The following is a 21414-nucleotide window of genomic DNA, read 5'->3' as shown; positions in this document are numbered from 1 at the left end:
CCAGGGCTCGAACCCGTGTCCCCTGCATTGGCAGGCGGATTCCTAACCACTGCGCCACCAGGGAAGTCCCGATATCTCGTGGTTTTAATTTGCATTTCCCTAACGATGTTGAGCATTTTTTTTTTTTTGGAGCATGTTTTAATGTGCTTATTTGCCATTTGTATATCTTCTTCGGTTAATATCTGATCAAATATTTTGTTGATTTTTTTAAATAGGTGGTTTATTTTCTTATTATTGTTGAGAGTTCCTTACATATTCTGGACAGAAGTTCTTTATCAGATGTGTGATTTGTAAACATAGGCATACCTTGTTTTATTGTGCTTCACTTTATTGCACTTCGCAGATACTGCATTTTTTAAAAATTGAAGGTTGAGGCAACCCTGCATTGTTCAAGGCTATCAGCACCATTTTTCCAATAGCATACACTCATTTCTTGGCTCTGCATAATTCTTGAAACATTTCAAACTTTTTCATCATTATTAAATTTGTTATGGTGACCTATGATCAGTGATCTTTGATGTGACTGTTGTAACTGTTTGGGGGTGCCATAAACCACGCCCATATAAGATAACCAACTTCATTGATAAATGTTGCGTGTTCTGACTGCTCCACCAACCGGCCATTGCCTGTCTCCTCCTTCTCCTTGGGCCTCCCTATTCCCTAGGACAGAACAATATTGAAATTAGGCGGATTAATAACCTTACGATGGCTCCTAACCCTACAAGTGAAAGGAAGAGTCACACGTCTCTCACTTCAAATCAAAAGCTAGATATGATCAAGCTTAGTGAGGAAGGCCGAAAGCCGAGACAGGCTGAAAGTGAGGCCTTTTAGCCAAAGTTAGCTTAGTTGAGAAAGCAAAGGAAGAGCTCTTGAAGGAAATTAAAAATGCTACTCCAGTGAGCACATGAATGATAAGAAAGCAAAACAGCCTTATTGCTGATACGGAAAAAGTTTTAGTGGTCTGGATAGAAGATCAAACCAGTCACAACATTTCTTTAAGCCAGAGCAAGGCCCTAACTCTCTTCAATTCTATGAAGGCTATGAGAGGTAAGGAGGCTGCAGAAGAAAAGTTTGATGCTAGCAGAGGTTGGTTCATGAGATTTACGGAAAGAAACTGTCTCCACAACATAAAAGTGCAAGGTGAAGCAGCAAGTGCTGATGTAGAAGCTGTAGCAAGTTATCCAGAAGATCTAGCTCAGATAATTAATGAAGGTGGCTACAATGAATAACAGATTTTCAGTGTAGACAAAACAGCCTTATATTGGGAGGATACTTTCATAGCTAGAGACTTTCATAGCCAGAGAGAATAAGTCAAACTCCTGGCTTCAAAGCTTCAAAGGACAGGCTGACTCTCTTGTTAGGGACTAATGCAGCTGGTGACGTTAAGTTGAAGCCAGTGCTCATTCACTACTCTGAAAATCCTAGGGCCCTTAAGAATGATGCTAAATCTACTCTGCCTGTGCCCTGTAAATGGGACAAAACGGCCTAGATGATAGTAATCTATTTACAACACGGTTTATTGAATATTTTAAGCCCACTGTTGAGACCTACTGCTGAGAAAAAGATTCCTTTCAAAATATTACTGCTCATTGACAGGGGACCTGGGTCACCTCAGAGCTCTCATGGAGATTTACAATAAGATTCATGTTGTTTTCATGCCTGCTAACACAACATCCATTCTGCAGCCCATGGATCAAGAAGTAATTTCAACTTTCAAGTCTTACTATTTAAGAAATAACATGTTGTAAGTCTATAGCTGCCATACATAGTGATTCTTTCAATGGATCTGGACAAAAAGTAAATCGAAAACCTCCTGGAAAGGATTCACCATTATAGATGCCATTAAGAACATTTGCGATTCATGAGAAGAAGTCAAAGTATCAACATTAAGAGGAATGTGGAAGAAGTTGATTCCAACACTCTTAGATGACTTTGAGGGGTTCAAGACTTCAGCAGAAGAAGTAACTGCAGATGTGGTGCAAAGAGCAAGAGAACTAGAATTGGAAGTGGAGCCTGAAGATGTGACTGAATTGCTGCAATCTCATGATAAAGGAGTTGCTTCTTTTGAATGGTTTCTTGAGATGGAATTTAATCCTGGTGACGATGCTGTGAAAATTGTTGAAATGACAACAAAATATTTACTTTATTTACATAAACTTAATTGGTAAAGCAGTGGCAGGATTTGAGAGGACTGAATCCAATTTTGAAAGTTTTCCTGAGTAAAATGTTATCAAACAGCAATGCGTGCTATAGAGAAATTGTTCATGAAAGGAAGAGTAATTTGGTGCAGCAAACCTCATTGTTGTCTTATTTTAAGAAATTGCCACAGCCACCCCTATCCTGATCAGTCAGCAGCCAGGAACACTGAGGCAAGACCCTCCACCAGCAAAAAGATTACAACTCACTGAAGACTCAGATGATGGTTAGCAATTTTTAGCAGTATTTTTAATTAAGATACATAAATAGTTTTTTAGGCATAATGCTATTGCACACGTAATGGACTACAGTATGGTGTACTTTTATTGCCCTGGGAAACCCCAAAATTTGTGTGACTCACTTTATTGTGAAATTTGCTTTACTGCAGTCGTCTGGAACCAAACCTGCAATTATCTTTGAGGTATGCCTGGACTTTCGCCCGGTCTATGGCTTACCTTTTTGTGCTCTTAATAGTGTTTTGTAAAGAGCAGATGTTTTTAATTTGAGGAAGTCCAATTTATCAATTTTTTTCTTTTATGGATCATGCTTTTAGTGTTGTAGCTAAGAAATCTTTGATTAACCCAAGGTCACAGAGATGATCTCCTATGGGGTTTTTTTAGATATTTTATAGTTTAATATTTTACATTTAAGTCTATGATCCACTCTGAGTTAATTTTTGTATCTGCTGCGAGATACTAATCAAAGTTTTCTGTTTTTTGCATAAAAAAACTGATTGTTCCAGCACCATTTGTTGAAAAGGTTATCTTTTCTCCACTAATTTGTCTTTGCACCTCTGTTGCAAGCCAGCTGACCATGTATATGTGGATCTATTTATTGACTCTTTATATAGTTCCCAGAAAGAACCACAAAGGAGGAGACTCTAAATTCTGTGTATAAACTCTGCTCAAGTCTCTGGCTGACCCCTAAACTATGCACATGCAGGACAGGTTCCCAACTCCTTTTACTAAAGCAAAAATAACAGAACTGAGATCTCAGCTGCTGCTCACCATTGGAAAGACAGAGTTTGCAAAGGTGAGTTCAGCAAAGTTAACTGCCTGCTAAAATAAAATAATACTCTAAGAGGGAAACTTACAGAGTCCAGAATCTCCACAACTGCCCATCCAGAATTCCATATCCAACAAAAATACCCTTTAATAATGAAGGCAAAATTGTCACCAGCAGACACACACTAGAAGAAATGCTAAAAGAATTTCTTCAGGCTGAAGGAAAGTAATGCCACATATTACTTGGGTCTCAGTAATAAAAAGCATCAGAAATGCAAACATATAGATAAATACCAAAGACTAGTTCTTCCTCTTGATTTCTTTAACATTACCATTCCAAGTAAAAATTATAGCACCGTGTTATGGGGTTTATAATGTATGTAGATGTAATATATATGACAATTATAGCATAAAGGATGGGGGAGGGGTAACCGTATTACTACATTCTTATAAATACTTCTATACATTATAAGGAAGTTGTACCATTTTAACTTGAAGTAGACTGAGAAATTAAGATTGTACGTTGTAATTCCTAGAACAACCATTTAAAAAAAGACATAGTTTTAGCTAAAAAGCCAATAGGGGTATTAAAAAGGAATTCTAAAAATACTCATTCAACTTAAAAAGAAGGAATAGAGAAACAAAAAAGAGATGGGACAAACAAAAGGAAATAGTAAAATAGTAGACCTAAATCCAACCTTATCAATAATGATATTAAATGTAAATGGACTAAACATTATGATTAAAAGAAAGATTGACAGAATGGATTTTTCAAAGTCTAAAAATGTATGTCTATAAGTGACATGCTTTAAATATGAAGACGTAAAGAGATAGAAAAAGACAGGTCACACAACAAGATGCCCAGCAAGGCTGGAATGACTACATTAACATCAATCAAAGTAGACCTCAAAGGATGTGTTAGGTAGGTGAATTTGCATGTAAAATGACTTATTTTGCTATGAAATATTAAAATATGACTCCTAGATTTTTTCAAAATTATGAATTTTCATTTCAAATTATTTATTCATATAAAATAAAATCTGTTAATAACAAATTAATTCTAAGATACAATACCATAATGCCATTTTAATGGCAAGATGTACAAACTGTGAACATTAGTGCTAATGATTTGGAAGATCCTTTAGGCATACAATTTAAAAATATTTTCATGCACTATTATCTGCACTTCATATCGAAGAATTTTTTTCAACCTATTATTCCTTGACATTATGCTCACCTCAAACTCCCACACATCCCTCCAAATTAAGAACATTATAAGCTAAGAAAATCTTTACAAAATGTAGCAAAAGAAAAAGTGTTCAAAATTTTTAACTTAATATTCATGAACATTATTTATTTATTTTTTTTTTTTTGCGGTACGCAGGCCTCTCACTGTTGTGGCCTCTCCCGTTGCGGAGCACAGGCTCCGGACGCGCAGGCTCAGCGGCCATGGCTCACGGACCTACCCGCTCCGCGGCACGTGGGATCTTCCCGGACCGGGGCACGAACCCGTGTCCCCTGCATCGGCAGGCGGACTCTCAACCACTGCGCCACCAGGGAAGCCCTCATGAACATTTTTAACGGAGTACACACACTCTTTCTATTCTGAAATTCTACTACCAAATTTGCAAGCTGTCATCTAATATCTACTTAAATGCTTGATAATTTTGTTTTGAAATTGAAATTCAACATCAAACATAAACACTTTCTGTCCAACAGTCTCTAATTGAGATGTTAAAGAAATGGCATTAGAATGAATTCTTTCATTGGGTCATAATCTAGTTATGAAAGTAAAGCAATCATTCAGCTTTAATAATACAAACTGTGATAAAATATTAATTTGTCTAGAACTGACAGAATGAATGACTATGGAGTTAATACGTGACACATCCCAATAATATAACTTCATTCCAAAATGAAACTAATCCAACATTTATCCAATGCTAGGTCAAAGCACAGTACAACACTAGTATAAGATCAACCTGGGATATGGCTTCTGCTCTCAAAAAACAAATCACTTCATTGTCAGATACCACACCAGAGACAGAGAAAATAACACAGGAAAAAACAAGAGGCATCACACTTTCATTTGTCCATCTATTGATTCACTCGTTATCTTTTTTTCTCAGTGGAGTCAAGATAACTGACTTATATATAACTGACTTATATATATATATAATGATCTTATATATTATTTTTTTTTGCGGTACGCGGGCCTCTCACTGCTGTGGGCTCTCCCGTTGCGGAGCACAGGCTCCGGACGCGCAGGCTCAGCGGCCATGGCTCACGGGCCCAGCCGCTCCGCGGCATGTGGGATCTTCCCGGACTGGAGCACGAACCCGTGTCCCCTGCATCGGCAGGCGGACTCTCAACCACTGCGTCACCAGGGAAGCCCCTGAGCTTATGTTTAAAAAGATGCTGGGCCAAGGTAGTTCCCAAATCAGTGCTAACGTTTGTTTTGAACCAAGTGAAGTCCAAAGCCAAATCTCTTTCCACTGTACCTTACGGCTCGTAATGACTAATTCGTGTGAAACATTAATAAGTAAAGTAGTATATAATCATTGCTATATAAAAGAAATGCTAAAAAATAAAGGAGTTCAAAGAATATCAATATCAAACTTAAGAAGTTTAATATATAATCAGCCAAATGCAGACAGGCAGAATATCCAAATACACTCAACAAAAAATGTTTTAGCAACAGCAAAACTGTTGTCCCTGCCCTTAAAGCGCCCCTGAATTACAAATATTAGGGAAACACCTGGCTAACAGCCCGCAAAAATTTATTTGCATTCAAACAAGATAAAACTTGGATCAAGAAGTTCAAAGACAAAGCTGACCACACACAAAAAGTAATTTCTGCATTAGAAGAGTATTTACTATTAAGTCCCATGATCAAACAAATTGAAAATTTTACATCAAACGCACTTTTGAGAAACAGAATTTTTTGTCATTGGGTTGGGTAAATTAGTGATATCAACCTTAATTGATTATTTTATGCTATCAATTCTCCCTTCAAAGCTCCTGGTGGCAATTTGTTAAACATATAATGTTAGAGCTCAAAATTTATTTATGAATATAAGAACAAAACTCCTGTCAACTGTATATGCAAAGATATTTTCTAAATATTATACAGCTGTTTCTGTATTGTGTTCTAAATAAAATTTCTTAATGGTATCAAGAATTCAGGATCAAGTCTGTTTACATTTTTGTATAAGTAACATTCTCCTCCCAGTTTTATAACTGGGGAAAAAAAACAATCACAAAGAGGAACACTTCATCCAATTTGTCCATATTCACTCGTAACAATTAGGATGGAACCAGAAAATCAGAGTTCTAAAAGCACATGTTTATACACAAATATTATTTTACTACATACTGTTTTCATTAACTATTATTATTATGAAAAGTATTTTTGTTCCCCTATTTTTTCTAATTTAATTCCTGTTTTGATTACTTGAATGCACTTATATGTTCAAAGACTATGGAAGTTCATAGAATAACAGAACATTTTAGCTGAAAGGTATCTTAGAATCTATGCCTAGTAGGTGCTTCTCAACCCTCCTCACAATATGATAATCATTTGAAGAACTTAAAAAAAAAAAATTCCTAATGGGTAGGGGTAAAGGAGAGTCTCTCCATAGATTTTGATACAGTTACTTGAAAAGAATGATTCTAATGTGTAGCCAGTGCTGAGAATCATTGACCTAGTGGAACCCCCTTATTTTATAGAGAGGACAAATCATTTGCCCAATGAGTGAGAAGAGAGGTCAAAACCAAATTATTATAGCAAGTGTGAAAACAACACACTATAAGTAGGTACAAAGTGCTGTGGAAACCAAAAGAATTAAATGTCTAATTGTATTTGGGTAAGTTAGGAAAGTCTCCCAGGATGAAAAGGACTTTGCAGACACAGAAGTTTTTCTTATTAGTAAAAGTACAGTGGCATGAACAGCTATCATCCAATAGCAAAACGTCTGATGGGGCCAGTGTAGAAAGAGCATAACATGGAGAAGCAGAAGACAAGGCTGGTGCAGTGAGTTAAAGCACAGTTGTGAAGAAGTGTTAAGAAACAGTGATATGATCAGATTTGTATTTTAGAAAGATCATTCTGGCAGAGGTATGTTACCGATAAAAATCTCATGTTGAATAATCAATGTTGGCAAGGATGTGGAGAAAAGGGAACCCTCCTACACTGTTGGTGGGAGTGTAAATTGGTGCAGCCACTATGGAAAACAGTATGGAGGTTCCTCAAAAAACTAAAAACAGAGCTACCATATGATCCAGCAATCCCACTCCTGGGTATATATCCGAAGAAAACAAAAACACTTATTTGAAAAGATACATGCACCCCAATGTTCATAGCGGCACTATTTACAATAGCCACGGTACGGAAGCAACCTAAGGGTCCATCAACAGACAAATGGATAAAGATGCGGTATATATACACAATGGAATACTACTCAGCCACAAAAAAGAATGAAATAATGCCATTTCCAATAACATGGATAGACCTGGAGGGTATTATGTTTAGTGAAATAAGTCAGACAGAGAAAGACAAATGCTGTATGTTATCACTTATATGTGGAATCTAAAAAATAAAACAAGTGAATACAACAAAACTGAAATAGACTCACAGATACAGGTTACAAGCGGGAAGAAGGAAGAGGGGGAGGGACAAGATAGGGGTAGGGGATTAAAAGGTACAAACTACTCTGTATAAAATAAATTAGAAGGATATATTGTACAGCATAGGGAATATAGCCAATATTTTATAATAACTATAAATGGAGTACAATCTATAAATATTTTGAATCACTTCGTTGTACACCTAAAACTAATATTGTAAACCAACTATACCTCAATAAAAAAGTTAATAAATAAAATATGGTTACTGATTAGTCCAAGCTGTTATTGGGTTGGCTAAAAAGTTCCTTTGGTTTTTAAGTAAAAATAAAAGACACATTTTTCACTTTCACCAAGAACTTTATTGAACAACGTATTCACTGTTTTGTTCCACTACCTTCGGCCATTTTTCAGGCAACTTCGTAAATCCATCTTCCCAAAACTTTTTATCTTTTTGAGCAAAGAACTGTTCCAGGTGCCTTTTACAGTCTTCCAGGGAATTGCAATTTTTTCCATTAAGAGAATTTTGTAAAGACCGAAATAAATGGAAGTCCGAAGGTGCAGTGTCTGGTGAATATGGTGGATGAATCAGAACTTCCCAGCCTAGCTGTAACAGTTTTTGCCTGGTCATCAAAGAAACATGCGGTCTCACATTATCCTGATGGAAGATTATGCGCTTTCTGTTGACTAATTCCAGGCGCTTTTTGTCGAGTGCTGCTTTCAGTTGGTCTAAGTGGGAGCAGTACTTGTTGGAATTAATCGTTTGGTTTTCCGGAAGGAGCTCATAATAGAGGGCTCCCTTCCAACCCTACTGTACACAACATCACCTTCTTTGGATGAAGACCAGCCTTTGGTGTGGTTGGTGGTGGTTCATTTCGCTTGCCCCACGATCTCTTCCGTTCCAAATTGTTGTACAGTATCCACTTTTCATCACCCGTCACAATTTGTTTTAAAAATGGAACGTTTTCATTACGTTTCAGCAGAGAATTGCATGCCGAAATACAGTAAAGGTTTTTTTTGCTTAACTTATGTGGAACCCAAACATCAAAGCTATTCACATAACCAAGCTGGTGCAAATGATTTTCAACGCTTGATTTGGGTATTTTGAGTATGTCGGCTATCTCCCACGTGGTATAACATTGATCGTTCTCAATGACTCAATTTGATCGCTATCAACTTCGACCGTGGAGCATTGTCCAGCAAGAAATCTCCAGTACAAAACTTCACAAACCACTTTTGACACGTTCAATCAGTCACAGTACCTTCTCCATACACTGCACAAATCTTTTTTTTGCGTTTCAGCTGCGTTTTTACCCTTCCTGAAATAATAAAGCATAACATGCCGAAACCGTTGTTTTTCTTCCATCTTCAATATTAAAATGGCTACACAAAAACCAATTTTGATAAGTTTTTTTTAAATGCACGCTGATATGACAGCCGTCACAAACAATCTAACAAAATTGTTTCAAATGAAGTTAAAGACAACTAAGCGCTACTAGAGCCAGGTTAACAGAAAAAGAAACCGAACGAACTTTTTGGCCAACATTTTTAAGAATCTCACTCATGCTGAAAAGCTGACAGACTAAGTTAAGATAGTGGAAATGCAGAAAGGGGAATAAATTCAAAAAATAATTCAGAGACAACATTTCAAGGCTTAATGACTGGCTCAGTTGAAAGGTAAAGGAGAATAAAGAATTGAAGGTGGCTGACCTGGGCAGCTGGAAAAGCTGGCAGGCAGGGATGAGTAGTGGGGAAGATGAGTGTTCACTGTGAGAGACTATAGGCCCTTCAGAGGGAGCTCTGAGAAAGGCTGTGACTGACGGGATAGCTATTTGGTTTGAAGCAAATCACTTAACCTCTCAGGAATCTGGTTTCCTAATTCAAAAAAATGGAAATGACAAATGAAAAGAAGAAAAGGGAAGAATATTTACTACATTTCTATGTATTCAGTTTGGCACTAAGTTTTTTACTCTATGCTTTCCTTACCTTTGCCCTAATGACCTCCCTGTGGGCAGGTATTACTCTCATTTTACAGGTGAGAAAACCAAGGCTTGGAAAGATTAAACAAAAGTGAGAGATTAGCGCAAAAGCCAGGAGTCCCACTTCAGAGCCCGTAGTCCTTCTAAAATAATACATTTATGTGCCAAAGCTCAAATGAGTTGGAGCAAATGACTGGGAGGGACAGATGTTACTGGGGTAGGAGGAAGTGGTGCAGAGGGGAGAGGCAGCTGTGGAAGGCTCCGTGGGCGCGACTCTTCACACACGCACTGGGGACCCACGGCCAGCTCAGTCACACCTCCGTGTAAAGACCCTGTCCATCAGGCAGTTACGACAGTAAGATGAAGAAAACTCTCCTCGAGCAAACACTCAAGGTGCAGCTGGAATTAAACTCCAGATTGGAAGAAGATGAAATCTAAAATTGTAGATGTACTGCACATAAACAGGACACGTTTTTGACATCAGGTTATAATTCTTTCAAATAAACAACTTATAAGCAGGGTTTTTATTTGTAGCGGTTGGATTTTTACATGTAGCCATTAAATACATAGCCTAAATGTACTATAAATATACAGAACACGGACAATACACTACATAGAAGAAGTTATATAACTGCTCTTCTGTGCTTGAAGTGGCTGTTATAGCTCTAAACATGCCAATGTGATGGTTTATTTTTTTTTAACCTGCTTACGGCAGACATGTTTCAAACGAACGTAACATGGAGCAAAATGCATACCTAACACTCTCCACAGTGAGACATTCTGAAGTATTGTAACTAACATTTACATAAAGAATGTTTCTGAAATATTCATTGTAATCCATCTATAAATAAAAATATGAATTAGCAAAAGTTTAAAACACATGTGGCTTTTAAATTACTATCTAAAAAGACACAAAGAACTAGAAAATTTTATTTGCTCCCCAAGTAAAACACCCAAAACCCAAGTCTTTTTAGCTTGAACAACTGCATTTTCCAAGTTTATTCAAAATGAGTGATTCTCAGAGAATAAGCACTGATTGGAGGATTAATTTTAAGCTGAGATGATTTCCATATTTATCAAATACTGGGTTAAAAAACTAGTTTTGTTAAACCATAAATTAGCCTTTGATCTAAATGCTAAGAAGTAAATATTTATAAACAGATTAAACAAATGTTTACTTAACAGATAAAAAATATACTGTACTCCTATTTCTAAGGCAGGGAGAGGAGGTAGAAGGGAAGAGGAGGAAGGGAAGAAGGAAAGAGAAAAACAGAGAAAGAAAGGGGAAGAGAAAGGGCCATTAAAAGAAGGGCAGTCTCTTCTTGCTGTTTTCTAGCTCTTTATACTTCTTGGTATTAGAAATCAGTAAATTTGAATTTAAATTTAAACAAAGATATTAAACAAAGTATTGTAAAATACATGAAGAAAGATGAAGTTTAATTTACTTGTCCAAGCTATCTTGACTAGTTAAGTAGCAGAGCTGGGACTATGAGTCCTCCTCTGTATGAGTCCCCCTAACTTATAATCTAGTTCTTTGGTTCCTAATTAATCCCAAGAGAAACCCTCTTGTCTGAGGCAACCATGCCAGATAGTAAGTTGGTAAACTGAAAAACTCAGTTAAATAGAGGAGTCATTACAACTGATACACATAAATCTTAAGACATTTTCTTTTAAGTTAGAATGCAGAAATGTCCATGTGTTTGCCAGTATTCCAACACAGGGTCAAGGCCATCTCTTTGCAGATGTGTCAGCTCTCTGGCACAAACCACCACTATCTATGACTCCTAGTTTCCATTTCTTTAAAGTAGAACAAAAATTTAAAAGATTTTGAGCACAGCGTGTGTCTATATTTTTACAATTCTGAACCCAATTTATTTAGTTTCTCGCCCACACCCAATTCAACAGTATTAAGTAACATGGCTTTGTGGTCCCAGACACTTAACATTTTTGCATTCATAGTTCATCAGTTTACATAATATTTAGTTAAACTGCATAATTATGATTACTACCATTACTGGCATAAACATATTTAGGAATAAACACAGCTGACTTTTGGTTAGTTAGTGAGAGCAGAAATGCATCACCACACTTCAGTGTCACCTCCTCATCACGCCCATTCAGTGTGTCCTGGGACAAAGGGGTTGGAGAAGGCTGGTCATCCCTCAAACCAACCAAGTTTAGGATGGATAAGACAGGTTCCACCCCGAAACATTTTAAAATTGATGTTGATGCCAAGGGCACTTCAAATTGGAAACCTGATCTTTTTAAGTTTTCTGGAGTCTGTTAATACAAATTACTTCATAGATATTATTTCATTACTGTCTAACTTCATGCAAAATGCGTTAATATTGTACTCTGAGACAACAGTTCAGAGTACATACCAAATAAATGTTAATATTCAGAGTTTTATAACAGTACTCTAGCAGATAGTACAATTATACATAAGTTTCTAATGCCGTTAAATACGAAATAATCTATTCTCAGTGTATCACAGTCCTTTCAAAATACTTGTGAATTCTTCTCTCCATTAAACGCACTTTGGCATACATGACAAAACAGCAATTTCAATCAGCTGTGAAACAACAGTTGTGGATAAGTGTTTTTTTGTTGTTGTTAATTGAGATATAATTCACATAACATAAAATTCACCATTTTAATGTGTAGAATTCAGTGATTTTTAGTACAGTCACAAGGTATGCAACCATCACTATCTTATTCCAGAACATTTCATCATATCTAAAAGAAATCCCACCCCCATTAGTAGTCACTTGCCAGCCAGGAAGTGACTACCCACCCCCAGCCCTTGCTACCACTCACCTACTTTCTTGTCTCTATGTATTTGCCTATTCTAGACATTTCATTCAAATAGTTTTACTTCCTTTCTAATCTGGATGACTTTTATTTCTTTTCTTGCATTATTTCCCTGGCTAGACACTCTGTACAATGTTGAATAGAAGTGGCAAGAGTGGATATCCTTTCTTGTTTCTAATCCAAGTGGGAAAGCTTTCAGTCTTTCACCATTAGTATGATGCTAGCTGTAGGTGTTTCACAGATGCCCTTTATCAGGCTGGGAAAGTTCTCTTTTATTCCTAATATTTTGGGTGTTTTTATCACAAAAGGGTGTTGGATTTTGTCAAATGCTTTTTCTGTATTCATTGAGATAATTGTGGGTTTCCCGCCTCTTTATTCTGCTATATAGTGTATTACATTAATTGATTTTTAGATGTTAAATCAACTTTGCATTCTTGTGATAAATCCCACTTGGCCGTGGTATATAATCCTTTTTATAAGCTGCTGGATTTGGGCTGTTAGTGTTTTGTTGAAGATTTTTACATTATATTTAGAAGGCATATAGTCTAATTTTCTTTTCATGTGCTGTCTTTAACTGGTTTTGGTATCAATGTAATACTGGCCTCAAAGAATGAGTTGAATGTTTTCTTGTCTTCTATTTTTTGGAGGAGTTTACAAAGAATTGGAGTTAATTCTTCTTTAAATTGGTGGAGCCATCTGGTTCTGGGCTTTTCTTTTTGGGAAGTTGTATGATTACTCATTCAATTTCTTTGCTATAGGTCTATTTCAGATTTTCTGATTCTTCTTGAGTCAGTTTTGGTAGTTTGCATCTTTCTAGAAATTGGTCCGTTTCATCTGGGTTGTCTAATTTGTTGACATGCAACTGTTCATAGTATCCCCTTATAATCCTTTTTATTTCTATAACATCAGTAGTAATGTCCCCACTTTCATTCCTGATTTTGGTAATTTGAATCTTTTCTCTTTTTTTCTTAGTCTAACTAAAGCTTTGTCCCCTTTTTTTAATCTATTCAAAAAACCTACTTTTGGGGCTTCCCTGATGGCGCAGTGGTTGGGGGTCCGCCTGCCGATGCAGGGGACATGGGTTTGTGCCCCGGTCCAGGAGAATCCCACATGCCGTGGAGCAGCTGGGCCCGTGGGCCATGGCCGCTGGGCCTGTGCGTCCAGAGCCTGTGCTCCGCAACGGGAGAGGCCACAACAGTGAGAGGTCCGCGTACCGCAAAAAAACAAAACCAAAACCAAAAACCTACTTTTGGCTTCACTGATTTTCTCTGTTTTCTTTATTATTTAGTTCTGCTCTAATCTTTATTATTTCCTTCCTTCTGCTTGTCTTGGGTCTAGTTTGTTCTTCTCTTCTAGTTTTGTTAAGGTGGCAAGTTAGGTTATTGATTTCAGTTTTTTGGAAAAGATATTCTTAAATTTCCAAACTTTTCACAAAGTGATACAATATACATCTTAATGCACAGTATCCACATTATCCTTACAATGTGTGGTATTCATAAATTTCAAAAAGCACTTATTATGTTCAAACTAGTTAAGCTTAAACGTTCCCAGAAGCATTTCTACAACACCAGAGTATAAGAGGACGAAAATCGCTTCAGATATCAGAACCACCATACCCTGTGCACCCGTCGCCGCCTTCTGAACATACCCAATGATGAAAATGTCTCACTCCTCCACAGGCAGTCCTTTTCATCTCAGAGAATTCTACCACAATGCCCTTCCTCACACTGAAAGGAAACCATCACTGCAGTAGGTTGTAGTTTCAAAAAGAAGACATGACACTATCTTCAACCCTACATATTCTTCTTACAATGTGACTTCAGCATTCTTCTCATCAAAAGGTGGGGACTAAGCTGCCTCTGCTTGAATTTGTGCTAGTCTGCGCTACAGGGTAAGGGATGTTACATGACTTACAAGATTAGGTCATAATAGGTCTGCCGAGGTCTCTCGGAATATTCATCTTTGGAGCTGCTGAGATGCCGCATAAGCCATCTGACTGCCCTGAGGCTGCTATACGGTGAGAAAACCAAAACTAGCCCATGACTAAGCTGAAGTGAAGAGACAGACAGAGATGCCCAGCCAATCACCAGCTACTTCAGCCACCTTCCCTTGCTGTTGCAGTTTCAGCCACTGTCTGACTGCAACCAAAACAGAAACCAAGCCAGAACTGCCCAGCTGAACCCTCCTCAAATCCCTGATCCACAGAGGTCATAGAAGATATAAGTAATTGTTGTGGGTTTCAGCCACTAAGTTTTGGGGTGATGTGCTACACAACAATAGTAACTGGAATCCTGACTCTAGGCAACATGTACTCCTTAATCCCAGAGTCTACATCTGGGATCATGAAGACTAAGTCCAATTAATTTTTCAACACTGGAAATACTAAAGAAAATCATAGTTGATTCTCAGTCTTCTGTGAGCTTATTAAATCATTTGACAATTTTATTTTAAATCATGGTTTCACTTTTCACAGTCCTGGTCATACTAGCCTGGATTAGTTAAGAGACAGTTTATCTACATTTTCTTAATTATGAGACCCAGAACTATATCCAGTCCTCCAATGACGGTATACATGAACTGTTGAGAAATGTAGGAAGACTGTGTCACTCGCTAGCGAGGCTTTTATTAATTTGGTGTGAGTTCCTATGTATAAACTTTGAATAAAATCCTTTTCCACAGGAAATGGTATAGTACAGGATATCAGTTAAGAGTTAAGGTTTTGGAATTAGACAAATACGGAGACAAAATTCAGCACTATCACTAAGAAGCTATATGACCTTCAGTAAAGTGTATAACCTCAATAAAGCTTAATTCTTCATTTATAAATTGGGGTCATAGTACCCAACTCATGGGATTATGACAAAGGTTAAACGTAAGCACACGAGTAGCTACTGTTGTAATGTTTTCTCCAATCACAATGCTCCTCATCCTCTTCCTGTTGAACTGATTTTTTGTCTGTTTTGATCCAAGGTCAGGGCCTCACATCGATCTCTATTAAAGTAGCTCTTATTATATACAGCCCATTGCTTCACTCACTTATGATCTTTTACACAAATAACCGTTTATAGAAGATGTAGTGGAAGAAAAAACCCCATTGATGATAGCAACAAAAAGATAAAATATCTAGAAATAAATGTAACTGGGAATGTATAAAATCTTTATAAGGAAAATGTTAAAACATGACTGAAGAACTCCAGAGAAGACTTGAAGAACTAGAGTGTATTATATTATTGGATAGAAAGACTCAGCATCACAAAGATGTCTGTTCTGCCTAATTCAACTTATAAAATTTAAATGATTGAAATAAAAATACAAAAAAGATTATTTTTCCTTTGGAAGTGGGGTGGGGAACCTAGACAAGTTAATTCTAAAGCCCTTATGGAAAAGAAAAAAAAAAAACAAAACAAGCAGAAGTTGTCTGGAAAACCAATGAAAAAGAGGAGTGCTACTAGATCTAGCATATATTAAAATATATTACAATACCTCAATGATTAAAACAGTATGATATTAGTATACGAAGTGAGAGACAGGAAGACAAATGATACAGAAGAGAATGTCTAAAAATTAGATACATATATGCATAGAAATTTATTATATAATGAAGTTGGAATTGCAAATTAGAGTTAAAAACACGGACTTTTTGAAGAAAGGTACTGGGATAACTGAGTAGCCATTTGAGGGAAAAAAAAGTTAGAACCAAACCTAACATAGTTCAGCAGGATAAATGGCTCATGAATCAGAGATTTAAAGGTTAAAATATGAGACGAAAAAGGTTATAGAAGAAAATATGGGAAGTCCTCCATAGCCTTGGAGTTGGGAAAACCTTTCCATCACTCCAACTCCTAAAGCCATAAAACAAGATGGATAAATTATATATGCATATGTATTTATATGTATATTCATATAAACTTTACATGCCAAGAAAACCATAAACAAGATGAAAAGTGACTTACCAGGAAGTCTGTATTTGCAACTTACAATACACAGAAATAAGCTCCTACAAACAGAAAAGGAAAAGATCGATAATCGAGATTTTTAAATGAGCAAAGAATATGAATAAAGCTCAGAGAAAAGGAATGTTCTTTTAAAATATGACAAGATGCCCAACCCTCCTCACGAAGAAAGAAATGTTAAAATTACCACGAGAAACCGATTTCATTTAGATTGGCAAAATTCTGAAAGTTTAAGAACACAGATTGGCAAGACTGGGCCTTACCTCATAAATTAGAGGAATATAAAATGGTACAACCTTTACGGATAAAAATTTGTCAACATCTATTAAAATTACAAATGCACTAACTCTTTGACCTAGCAATTTATCGTCTGGGAATTTACATGTTCAAAATGAAACTGTAGGTGGGACTTCTAGAATGGCAGAGAAAAGAGCTCAGCAAATCCTGTCTCTAACGGCAATGATAAAACAAGACAAAATTGCCAAAAACAACCTTTTCAAAACTCCAGAAACTGATGAAAGGCATATACCAAACGGAGAAGCATTTATTCAATAAAAAAACTACTGAATCTTCATTTAAAAAAAAATATTCTGTGGCATTTTGCAAATCACATCTATTTGGTAAGGAGCTCACTGCATCCAGAATATAAAGGATTTAACATTCAAAATAAAAGACAAAAAAATTCCAATTTAAAAATGGGCAAAATATTTGAATAAGCATTTCACAAAAGAGATACAAATGCCTGATAAACACATGAAAAGATGATCAGTATCATCAGTCACTAGGGAAAATGCAATTAAAACCACAATGAGATACCACTTGACACTAGAATGGCTACAGTAAAAAAGACAGACAATAAAAAATGTTGGCAAGGACGTGGATGGAGAAACAGGAACCTTCACACAGTGCTGGTGAGAATGTAAAATGATACAGCTACTTTGGAAAACCATTTCATTTGGTAGTTCCTTAAAGTGTTAAATATAATTTTACCATGGGGGCTTCCCTGGTGGCGCAGTGGTTGGGAGTCCGCCTGCCGATGCAGGGGACACGGGTTCGTGCCCCGGTCTGGGAAGATCCCACATGCCGCGGAGCGGCTGCGCCCGTGAGCCATGGCCGCTGAGCCTGCGCGTCCAGAGCCTGTGCTCCGCAACGGGAGAGGCCACAACAGTGAGAGGCCCGCGTACCGCAAAAAAAAAAAAAAAAGGTAATTTTACCATGATCCAGCAATTCCACTCCTCATTATCTAACCAAGAGAAATGAAAACATAAAATCCACACAAAGATTTGTAAACAAGCGTTTATAGCAGCATTATGCATAATAGCTCAAAACTATAAACAACTTAAATGTCCATTAATTAGTGAATGGATTAACAAAATGTGGTATATCCCAATGGAATATTATTCGGCCACCAAAAAAAAGGAAAGAAATACTGATATAACACAAACAAAACCAAAAAACATTATGCTAAGTGGAAGAAGCCAGATGCCAAAGAACACATGTTGTATGATTCCATTTATATGAAATTTCCAGAAAAAACAAATCTGTAGAGGCAGAAAACAGATGAGTGGTTTTCTAGGGTTGGAGATGGGAATAGGGATTAACTGTAAATGGTCAAAGATTTCTTTTTGGTGTGATGAAATGTAAAATCAGATTGTAGTGATGGTTGCCCAACTCTGTAAATTTACCAAAAACCATTAAAGTTTACACTTTTACACGAGTGAATCTTATGGTATGTAAATGATGCCTCAATAAGGCTGCTTTCAAAAAGTATTGTAATCTGTGTGTGAATGCTTATAGGAGCTTTATTGATAATTGCCAAAAACTGGAAACAACCCAAACATCCTTCAGTTTGAATGGAATAAAACACTGTGGTGCATGTGTATCACAGAACACCACCGAGCAATAACAGGGATGAGCCACTGACAACTGCAACAATTCAGGCAGAATCTCAGATGTGTTATGCTAAGTCAAAGAAGCCACCCTCAGAGGGCTTCAGTACAGGGACGCTGCAAGAAAGCCAAAGCTACCGGTACAGAGAATGGATCCCTGGCTGCCAGGAGTGGGGCTGATACCAAAGAGGAAAACAAGGGAGTTTCAGGGGGATGGAACTGTTCTGTATCTTGACTGTGGGTGTGGTTACACGACCCTATATATTTGTCAAAAATCAGAACTGTACGTCAGAAACATTGACATATGTGTATATTAAAAATAAATTTAGTGATGCTGTATAAGATTATTCATTGCAGCATGATTTTTAATAGCAACCAATCAGAAACAACTCCAGTCAAGAGCAACAGGGAACGGGTTAAATAAATTACTGTACATCCATACAATATAATACGACACAGTTGTAAGAAAGAATGAGAAGCTCTCCGGGTAATAGAGATGTGGAAAGATATCTGATTTATTGGTAAGTGAAACAGTGAATTAGAAAAAGAGAAAAAGAATATAAACACATTCATTTTTGCTAAAAAGAAACTCTGAATGAAGACACAAGAAAGCAGTAGAGCCGTTTTCAACTATGTGAGTGAGTGTGAATGGGGTGCGCAATGCGGTGGCTGCTGCCAGAGGTGAGAGTGGTTTTTAGTATTGTTTTATTATTATCTTTGAACATGTGAATGTAAAAAGGAAACAAATCAAAACAAAGAATTTTGTGAATATTGTTCCATCCTCCAATATATACATACTCTCATCGCTGTGTCATCCGAAATTTGTTTGCCTTTTGTATATTCTTCTTAGTCAGTGATTAAAATATTGAATTGAAGAGAACTAGGGAAGTCCTTGCAATAAACTAATAAAAATCTTTCTTAAATTAATGTTAATCCATTACCACGCACGATCCCGACTTCATGAGTTGCAATGAAGCTTAACTGTGGGCGAGTTATTTAACTTCCCTAAACTTCTTTGTAAAATGGGTGTAAACGATATCTCCCTTGCGGGGTGCAAATTAAACGAGGCAATATATGTCAAGTGCTTGGAATCGTGCTTGGCACTGAGCAGGCATTCAATAATTGCTCATTGCCTTCGTTTTTAGTTATGGTTGCTTCCTGGCTGATGCATTCATCTAACCGTCACAGCATTCAGCTCGTATTTCATGAGAGACCTTGTCATACAAGACCTGTGGTGGTGAAAGCTTTCTTCTGTTTGCTGGGCTGCCTGGGTTCAAATTCCAGCTCCGAAATTTTCTAGCTGGTGGGCAAACCACTTAAACTTCCAAAGCCACAGGATCTTTAGTTTAAAATGGGGGTGGCAACGGTACTTCTTTCACAGGATTCAAGGGAGAACTGAATGGAGTTGAGGTGCAGAGCAGAGCTCTGAGCACATAGTAAGTAGTCAATAAATATTAGAAATTGGTACTATTATTTTGTCTACCACATTCCTGGTTCCCTACTATGTGAAATAACGTAAGAAATATTGCAATTATTATCTGAATTTCGTAAGAACTTCATGCTAAATCTCATTTCTAGCTTCTCTTGACTTCCTAATTATACTTCAAACTTCCAAATAAAAAGTTTATTCCTACCAACTCTTCTGACGCACATACACACACAAACATTCTGATGAATAAATGATAATAGGGTTTTTAAATTTCCCTAACACAGGCATAATACAGGCTAGCTCTAAAAGTAACAGAGGTTGAAATCAATATTCACATTTTGTATTGTTTTCTCTAATATTTGAGATTTACCAGGTTTTGGATTTCTAGATACTTGGCAATATAACATGGCTGTATATATAGACACCAATTTTTTTCTGAAAGAAAAAATGAAACAAAACTAGGTACCCAAACTAATCTTGGTGATTACAAGAATTTGCCAGAGTCGTCGTTTTTTTTTAAGTACCATCAGTAAAATAAAAGCTGTCTATGTACTTTTATTCCTTATAACACTGTTATCTCTTTAGCTGTTTCCTAAAGTAGCCAGAAAAGTTCAGGATTTAGAATTTAGTCCTTGAAAGTAATTGTTTAGGGCTACAATTTCTGTACTGGAAATGACTAAACCAATGCAGGGGAAGGAGCTTGGGTTTCTGTGTTCCGCAAGCCCTTTGTTTTTCAAGCAGCATTATTTTAATTATTTCCTATAAATATATCACTGTCCTTAAGAAAAATATTTTTCAGATAAAGATTAAAAATCTTTAATCATCACTTGGAAATGACCTCAGCATATTACAAACCTTCTAAAACAGATTTAGTGCATGAAAACCCATTTGCCAAATAAGAAAAGCAACTATTATATGGAATTTCATTAATCAAATTATTTTAAGAAGAAAAAGACTTTAAGAGTTTTTATCAGATGAGCGGCAACAGAGTATTTTCAGAAAATTGTGGGAGATATGGTAAAAAATCAAAACAACAACAACAACAAAAAACCTGCCATCTGGAGAGAACTGAGGTGTTAGCCAGAGAGGGAGTCTGCTTACCCTCACCCACCCCTACTGCTGCCCTCAACTCCTCTGAGGTTCCCCCTCCAAGCTGCCCCTGTTGGCTGACATAACCATTCTTTCTTTGCCAGGCCAGGATTTCCATTAAACCTTGGGTAGGAATTAAGATTTCCTTTCGAATCCAAGAGAGACCCGGAACCCCAAGTATTTATCCCCAGTGGAATTCTGACCATGAAGCAAAGATGGCCTTTCTGGAAGGGCTGGGCAGAGGGTAACAGGTACGGCTGTTACATACACCTGCCCCCAGGTAGAGGCAGCTGCCCTCGCCAACTTATCTGAGGTAGACAGCAGTGAGCAGACACCCCTGTTAGCACGACATATAGTCTCTTTCTCCTTAGCACACTGCATGGTTAAAGACTGTCAACCTTAAATGGTCCTGGAGGCTGCAGGTAAGTGATTCTAGAGAGG

At 37.0% G+C, this 21414-nt stretch overlaps 1 protein-coding gene across 11 annotated transcripts in view; it reads right to left on the bottom strand.

The window, feature by feature from the left end:
• Nucleotides 1-21414, bottom strand: part of MRTFB (myocardin related transcription factor B) — a 201881-nt gene that overhangs the window by 132414 nt on the left and 48053 nt on the right. Inside the window, exon 3 of one of the 11 annotated variants that reach the window (XM_079944217.1) lies at nt 16567-16610. The exons of 9 other annotated variants lie outside the window; for them this stretch is intronic. The gene's annotated coding sequence lies outside the window, so the exon portion shown is untranslated. Of the gene's footprint in view, nt 1-4666; nt 4936-16566; nt 16611-21414 lie in introns of those variants that run through there. One more of the 11 variants, XM_079944220.1, reaches the window with a different exon arrangement.

Source organism: Stenella coeruleoalba (assembly GCF_951394435.1).
Source record: "Stenella coeruleoalba genome assembly, chromosome: 15".
Lineage (NCBI taxonomy): Eukaryota > Metazoa > Chordata > Mammalia > Artiodactyla > Delphinidae > Stenella > Stenella coeruleoalba.
This window is presented reverse-complemented; position numbering and strand designations above follow the sequence as displayed.